An 8,832-nucleotide genomic window follows, 5' to 3' on the forward strand; every position below is an offset into this window, starting at 1 on the left:
AAGGACTTTAAAGCCTGCTGTTCTGAAGCAGAGGAGTCTTGCCCTGAATGCCAAGGAGGGGAAACAGAAATGGGTGGAAACTCATGCCCAAACTGGCCGGCTTCAGCAGCTTAATAGGGCACTTACAATGGGCTCACAGCAATGGATTCCAGTGCGTCCCATGCAGTCCTTGAAATAGAGTTGTTACTAATGCCCAGAAATGGGCCTCGTTCGTGCTTTCTTTCTCCTATACACGTTTAGGTTTTATTTGAAATAGTATCTCACTAATCTACTTATCCTTCTACTGCCTTATCCTCTCATCATCTCATCCTGAAGCTGGGATTATAGGCACACACCACCAGGCCCAGCCTGCCCACGCATTTCATAAACAAAGAAACACCCTGAACTAAGGACTGTGAGCTCATAGAGGCTCAATACTATCCTTTTTAGTTAACTGGGATTCTGGACTTTTAAGGTTAGAGAGTAAAGATGATGATGTCTCGGGGCATTCACATCTGGCTAAGGCAAGGCAGGTTTAAGATAGCCTTCTGAGATATCTATTCCTAAGTCTGCCATAAAATTCAGTATCTAAATGATTCCTCTGGTCTTGAATCTTGCTGTCTACATAGGACTGCCTAGAACTGACAGGTGTCTTAGGAATAGGCATCAGTGGGATTAATAGGGGTTAAGTGGGACAAAGGTTACTTTAAGGATGTTCTAGAGCAGAGGTTAGTGAAAGTCTCCTCTAAAGACAGGACAACTATAGGCTCGTTGGCTCTACAGCATGGGGGAGCAGATGGAGGCAGAATGTCAAACAAAACAAGTCATTGTATCTCCTCACATAGCACAGGCATGCTAGCAAGGCCGGGAGCAGTATGTAACTGTAAAGATGAGAAGGTCCCTCTTATGCAGACAAAAGATACAGGAATGTGAGTAACGGGTGGTCAAAGAGTTACTTCTGTTCTCCTGAGAGCTCCGTACAATATGGCACCTGGAGCTGTACAGTGTTCAGTAGCTCTCACTTTAAAAGGGCCCTTTCTCAGACCAGGGTCCCTGTGCTGCTCAGACAAGATGAACGTCATCTTAGTTGGAGCTACCCTTGAGGAAGAGACTGAGAAAAGGACATATTTGGAAGGTTGAAAATAAATGAGTAGGAGACTGAAAGCATAAGAAACAGATGAGAAGTCACCCCAAAACCAGTTTCACCCACGAGAGAACAGGGATCAGTGGTTAAGGGCATAGTGAACCCAGACATTCAATTCTCTGGTGTTTTCACCAAAAGCAAGGAACGTCTTAATGCCACAAAAATGCTCTCAGGTGTTGGCAGTTGGATGAGGGAATGTAGGCAGATCACCAGTGTTGCCATGTTTAAAGATCGTCTGCTTCATTGACACACACTGCTAAGGAAACCTCCCGAGAACCCCTCCAACTCTAACCAGTTTCCCTCCATATAAGGGACCAGTTCACCATGTAAAGTGACCCTTGCTTACCTTCTCAGGGAGCAAAGGTTCTCCCTGCAGTGAGCCAGCAGTAACATTCCTACAACATCCACCTGGTAGTCTCTCTCTAGTTCTCACTGGACTGCAAGCAACTACCCTCCTCTTCCCATGCACAATGGTGGTTTTTCACTTGGGCAAAATTTGCAAAACAATCTAGAGTCCTTTAGGAAAATTTCCATGAGCCTTTCAAATATCAGAGAGTTGTGTTAATTCATTCCAGAGTTCAAGTAATCAGGCGAGTCCTCCTTTCCCTTCTACCAAAAGGGATGCACGCTGTGTCAGTGCTCTCAGGTGGACCAAGAGCTATATGCATTTATTTATCACAAGGTTCAAGGCTGGAGTTCAATATAAAGATGAAAGCCAAACCAAGGCTCCCTAGGAGTCAAGGAGCTCTGCTTTCATAAGCCTGGAGGAGGTAATATTGCCTTTCAGCAAATAGTGCTTCTAATTTGATACCACAAAGATTTCTGCAAAAGGGGAAGCCAGCGAGGTGTCAGGAGGATGCGGTGTATGAGGGTATCTATACAGAATTTTTATCATGGCTGCATTCTTCAGGATCTCAGCCATCAATTATTTGTGACAGGCAGTCAATTGTGTATCTTTCAAGAACTTTCCTGTTATGTATCTTCCTGGATTGTGGTGGGCAAAATCGTCTATTTTCTCCTCCCCTTGAAGCCTTCCCATCACTTACTGCCCAACATCCCCATGGAATGTCCTGAAATGATAGGTTTTCTAAGGCTGTGAGAGAAATTACTCTGTGTCCTTCGCTTGCTATTCACAAAAAGGCACCAGAGCCAGCACTGACAGAGCAAAGCAACCTGCGAGTGTTGAAGCAGATGTTCCTCTGCAGTTCTCCGGGAATGAAAACATCTGGAGGCAACAGCCCCACCCCTCTTTTATTCAGAAAAGAGGCAAGTCTCTTCTGTGGAAATAATTTTTTCCTTAAAGCCCTAACCTGAAATAATTGCATATTTGTTGAGGATTGACAGCAGAGACTGTCATGCATTTTGTTATCTTTTGACAGTGGCAAATAAGTAGGTAGAGAAATGTGCTCCCTTTTTGGGGCTTTTAACAGAAAAAAAAATTACAGTTGGAAAATTGCACCAAAGAGCATGGCAATATTTCCATACTTTTCTGCACTTACAGGGATAAAATGGGCATTCAGGGTGAAAGGTCTGTTATAAAAACAGTAGTTTTAGTACCAGGTCTCTCCTTTGCCAAAGCCTCAATACCCAGCCCCTAAAAGTGGAAGAATACCAAACCTGAATTTCCAATATATGCCTGGCAAACAACTGCATTTATTTTTAACAGGGTCTCGCTTAATTTTGGCACTCCATAGCATGTAATTAGCCATTAAGCAACTTAGGAAGAACTGACCCCCATCTGTTGGTCCAGTTCCCAATGAATGACTTCAGGGTGTTCTTCTAAAGCCACATTTCGGTAATTTGATTGCAAGGTGAAGTCCAGGGCTCTTAGGAAGGGAGGGAGGCTAAAGAGCTCCCAACCTGGGCTGACAGTGTGATATTAATTAGAAAACTTTAACTAACCTACTGAAAACGTACAAGGCATTATAGCCAGTACAAATCCAACCCCTGTAAAGCCCCCCTTCAGTCCTTCAGTCCTTCAGTCCCCCCCCCTCTCTCTCTCAAGTCTTCAGTGCCTCCAAAATGGGAGATACCAATATCTCCCCCTTTCCATAATATAAGGCGACAGGTCTGAGAGTTGTCAATCAATAAACATTAAATTCCTACCATATGCCCAGGGGGCTGATGCCTGGTGACAAGGTCAATTGTTAGGGTAACAACCTATGTTTGAAGCATTTGTTACGTATACCTATAACTCCATCTCCCTGTGGTGGTTACTCTTCATCAACTTGATGGGATTCAGAACCACCATGCAATGCAATTTCTGGTTTTGCCTGTGAGTGTGTTTCCTGAAAGGTTTGACAGAATTGGAAAGCTCCACACTGAACATAAATGGCACCATTCCCTGGGCTGGAGTCCCAGAATGAAGAAAATGAGTTGAAGACCAGAATTCATCTCTCTGATTCCTGACTGCAGATGCAATGTGACCAGTTTCCTCACACACCTGCCACTATAAACCCGTCCGTCCATCCTTCCTTCCTTCCTTCCTTTCTTCCTTCCTTCCTTCCTTTCTTCCTTCCTTCCTTCCTTTCTTAAGTTGATTTTTGTGGAGTATTTTGCCAAGTAATGAGAAGAGTAACTGATCTACTTCCTTTCCCTGAAGGTATCAGATCTGAGTACCTCAGGGCCCAAATGAAGCCAGCATATCAGGTCACTTGCAAAAGTCTCCCTGTCTGGCTACTGTGGCTGCATCAGCTCTTTTAATAAACACTGGTGATTTTAAGTTCAGGAAACACTAGCATCAGACAGTTGGTCAGGGATGTGTTGCCTTCCTGTGAATGGTAGGAAAAGGAAACCCCTTGGATTCTAGATAGAGTCCCACAGCACCCTGACAATGGAGGATCCCTGGAGAAGCCACAGAGAAGACATCCTATATGGGTCCAGAGCTGACTGAGGCCCTAGGATGCCCAGGAACCAACACAGGCACCTACAAAAGCTACATAGGCCTGATCATCCCAAGACTCCTGCGATATGCACTTGGTACAAGCCAGAAGGAACATCAGTCAGGACAGCAGCTCTTAGCAACCCACAGGATTGAGCAGCAGAGTCAGCATGGCTCTAGAGAAGAATCAGCACTCATGGCTCAGTTGTTGATCCTGACTGATGGCTTAGAGATGCTTACCTTCTGCTGATATTGCTGCTACCACCTGCACTAAAAGTCAAAGCTGAAACAATTATGCTCATATCTGGGGTCTCTTCTTGCCCCTAACTAGCATGGCTTAGAAGAACAGACCACAAGACAGACAGAACCGAGATGGAACAGGACCATTTCTAGATGCCACCATTCCTCATTCCCCTTCCTTTGTATGAAGGTAACTTCTCAGACAGGGTTTTACTCTCTATATGTTGTTTATTAGTTTGGCTTCAAGGGAATGGTTTCATTATGTAGCCCCAAGTAGCCTAGAACTCATTCTGTGAACCAAGCTGGCCTTCAACTTGCGTTATCCTTCTGCTTCTCAAGTACCTCTACCAACCTGGTCCTTCTCTAAGTGCTTCAACTGCTGGAGTTTGAGTCATGACAGATAATCCAAATGTCTACTTCCAAGTCCCTGCCTACTCAACACTGACATAGTCCCAGAATGCCTTGCAACATAAAACCTAGCCATATAAGAGACAAGGCTTAGCTTCTTGTCTTAGAGTTGCTATTGCTAACCTAACTAATATGGTCATTGAATACCATGACCAAAAGAAAGTTGTGGAAAAAAGAGTTTGGTTGGCTTACACTTCCATATCCCTGTTCATCATCCAAGGAAGCCAGGACAGGAACTCAAACAGAGCCCAAATCTGTAGGCAGAATCTGATGCAGAGGCCAAGGAGGAGTGCTGTTTACTGGCTAGTATAGAACCCAGGACCACCAGCCCAGGGATGGCACCACCTTCAATGGGCTGGGCCTTCTCACATCAATCACTAATTAAGAAAATACCCTACACAAAAATAGTCACTTGAGCTCTGACTCTTCTACCCTTAATCCCTCATATCCTGACTGATCTGTTTCTCTTCTGCTCTCCAACGATCCCCAAACCCAAATCCCAGAATTAGACTTTTTTTTTTTTTTTTGGTTCTTTTTTTTCAGAGCTGGGGACCGAACCCAGGGCCTTGCGCTTCCTAGGTAAGCGCTCTACCACTGAGCTAAATCCCCAGCCCCAGAGTTAGACTTTTTAACAGTGAATCAAAAGCCTCATGGAATAGTTCGAGCCTCCACCGCCAAAGAATTGTTACAAAAGTTGAGCCATGGGGAAGGGATGCATGCCTTATTAGCACTCCTCAAACTACTGATAACCCCAGTCACAGTCACAGTCAAGTCAGCTAAAGCCAATGTATGCTGAAAGTAATCTTTTCAGTGCTGAGGATCAAGCTAAGAGCCTCTCTCTCTCTCTCTCTCTCTCTCTCTCTCTCTCTCTCTCTCTCTCTCTCGTGTGTGTGTGTGTGTGTGTGTGTGTGTGTGTGTGTGTGCGCGCGCGCCCCTCCAGTGCTGAAATTGCAAGCATACACCATCAGAGGACTTGTTGATAACGACCCAACTTCAAGGTCATGTCTAGGTTCTCCTCAGAGGATCAGTTTCACACCAATTCAGATACATATATTACCAGACAGGTTTAAGGCTCAAAAGAAGTTAACTAGAACCATCCAAAGTCCTGATGGTATTCCAGAGACCAGTTAAATTTTTTATTTTTATGACATTTTATTTTGGTGGGTTGTGTGGGCATGGTCACACACATGCCACGGCATATATGGAAAGGTCAGAAAACAATTTGTAGTAATCAGTTGTTTTCTATTATGTGAGCCCCAGGGGTCAAATTTAGGTCCTCCAACACAGGACAAATTACCAGACAAAACTTTTGTCATTTTCCAATGTCTTCCTCAGAGTGGTCTAAAGGTGGTCAGGTTGGATCAACAATCACAAGGCTAGCGGGCAGCCTACCTTGACTACACAGAACAAATACAGCCACATAGAGGCCCCACTGGGTGGACAGAGTTTCTTCTCCACCCAGTATCAAGACCAGTTTCCTTTCAAGTACCCACTGGTACAGAAGCTAAGTAACACACAGGAAAGCCAGGAACCACTGGGCATGTCCCTCTACTTTGGCTGCTGAGATGAGAAAGCAGACTCTCAAGGGCCACAGCTCCCTAAGTACCCTTTCCTGAGCCAACAATAAATTATCACCTGATTGTTGAAAAGAGAGAAGAAAAGAAAGAAGGAAAATGCCCAGCAGTGGGTCTTCTGGAGGTGTTTTCTCAGTTGAGGTTCCTGCCTTTTGGATAATATAGCTTATGTCGAACTGACATAAAAATATCCTGCCCGGCTACTCTCCTAGCATAGAAAGAGAAATGTACTAGTCACTGTGAGAAAATAAAAGTTAATATCTCAGTGAGCCATTAAATTATAAAACAATTAAAGAAAACCACAGGATCAAGCATCTGCAAGCACACTCAGAGCAAACTGGGCTGGGAATGCAGGACTGTGGGTAGGTGGAAGATCTGGCAACTTGAGAACAGACTCCATCATCATTTCCAACTTCTGTGATCAGGGCTTTGAATTATGGTGTGCTCTTTGCAAAAAGACAGGAGAGAGCAAATAGCTCTTAACTTTTCAAACGCAATTTGTCAAAACATTTCAAAGACCTCCTGACCTTTAGTCCAGCAAGTTTACTTCATGAAATATATTGATAGGGATGGATTTTAAAACACCACAAGAGAGCCGAGCAAGATGCCCAAAGGAAAGAAGGCCAAGGGGAAGAAGGTGGCCCCGGCCCCCGCCGTGGTCAAGAAACAAGAGGCCAAAAAGGTGGTCAATCCTTTGTTTGAGAAAAGGCCTAAGAACTTCGGCATTGGGCAGGACATCCAGCCCAAAAGAGATCTCACGTGCTTCGTCAAATGGCCCCGCTACATCAGGCTGCAGCGGCAAAGAGCCATCCTCTATAAGCGGCTCAAAGTACCTCCTGCCATCAACCAGTTCACCCAGGCCCTGGACAGGCAAACAGCGACTCAGCTGCTTAAGCTTGCCCACAAGTACAGGCCAGAGACAAAGCAGGAGAAGAAGCAGAGGCTGCTGGCCCGCGCTGAGAAGAAAGCTGCTGGCAAAGGGGACGTCCCAACAAAGAGACCACCTGTCCTCCGAGCAGGGGTCAATACAGTCACCACTTTGGTAGAGAACAAGAAGGCTCAGCTGGTGGTGATTGCCCGTGATGTAGACCCCATTGAGCTGGTGGTTTTCCTGCCTGCCCTGTGTCGAAAGATGGGGGTGCCCTACTGCATCATCAAGGGAAAGACCAGGCTGGGGCACCTGGTCCACAGGAAGACGTGCACCACTGTTGCCTTCACACAGGTGAACTCGGAAGACAAGGGTGCTCTGGCTAAGATGGTGGAAGCTATTAGGACCAATTATAATGACAGATATGACGAGATCCGCCGCCACTGGGGAGGCAACGTCCTGGGTCCTAAGTCTGTGGCTCGCATTGCCAAGCTGGAAAAGGCAAAGGCTAAAGAACTCGCCACTAAGCTGGATTAAATGTACACTTAAGTTTTCTGTACATAAATATAATTACAAAGTTAAAAAAAAAAACAAGAAGGAAAATAATAGATTTTAGTACCTGTTCTGTCATGAGCTGTTAAAAGTGACTTACATGTCTGTTTCCTTGTATAACTTTCACAAAGTTAGACGACAAATACTGCTACCATTGCACAGGTGGCAAAAATAAATCACAAAGACTTTAAACATCTTTTTATACAAACTAGAGGCAGGATCCGAACCTAGAGCCCATGTCCTTAGACACTCCCTAAAGCTGCTTCCTGCAGAACTTCACAAAGTACCTACAATGAGAGGAGACATTCTCTCTGCCCAGCAATGGCAGAGATGCAGAGATGTCATGTATATAAATGCATACATGGTATATAAGTGTGAGGATAAACTATATCAGCTGGGAGACTTTTATACAGTCTTGACAATGATGCGGATGAAGATTATGTGATATACAGGCTGTGGAAAGAGGCACGGGGGGAAGGTAATCTGCAGTTGGATGATCTGTAAAAACTATCAAGTCTACACTACTCTTTAGTTACAGAAATCTATTTTTACAAATTTCAAATTATAAAAGTACCAGGGACGTGGAGACTTATAGTGACCAAAAGGAAGTCATGCTGCAGCTAAAGCCATAAGAGCAGAGAGCAGTGGCCCAGAAAACTCAAGGAGGCAGCTCTGGCCACAGTCAAAATGTGGTAGAAAAGATCCCAGAGCCACTCAGGGGTGAGACTCAGTGGGGCTTTCTGGAAAGTACACACAGGTGCATGTGAGGTGAGTGCACAAATGAATATGTACATATATTTGTGTGTATACACAACACGAGTTGTAAACCTCAGTACCTGAGACCATGAACTGACGCTGCTGAAGCAACATGGGTGTGGTGTCATATAGCAAAGGATAATGGACAACCCATGCATCACTTAAAGAGCACCAGCAATCCCCAAGACATTTAGAGAAGACACAGGGATCATTGCATGTGACCAAGTTGAGTCACTGGGGTTCAGCCAGTGGCAGTCATCGTGGTTACCTGGTAATTTCAGAGACAAACCTGCAGGTCACCACTAGGTGACCAGGAATGGTCCCACCTGTCCTCCCTGAGCTTTTGCAGAGCAATTTAGGATTAACCCTAAAGTCATATGTCATACAACTCTTTCCAGGGGCCACAAAGAATGTTAAACCATCAATTGAT

General features: G+C 44.9%; 1 pseudogene across 1 annotated transcript; it reads left to right on the plus strand.

The window, feature by feature from the left end:
* The first annotated feature begins 6,824 nt into the window (after positions 1 to 6,824).
* Positions 6,825 to 7,666, plus strand: LOC148007956 (large ribosomal subunit protein eL8 pseudogene; annotated as a pseudogene). Its single transcript, XR_015648373.1, has one exon. The product of XR_015648373.1 is annotated as a large ribosomal subunit protein eL8 pseudogene (transcript).
* The last annotated feature ends 1,166 nt before the right edge of the window (positions 7,667 to 8,832 follow it).

This window comes from Rattus norvegicus, chromosome 1, assembly GCF_021556685.1.
Source record: "Rattus norvegicus strain SHRSP/BbbUtx chromosome 1, alternate assembly SHRSP_T2T, whole genome shotgun sequence".
Taxonomy (NCBI): Eukaryota; Metazoa; Chordata; class Mammalia; order Rodentia; family Muridae; genus Rattus; species Rattus norvegicus.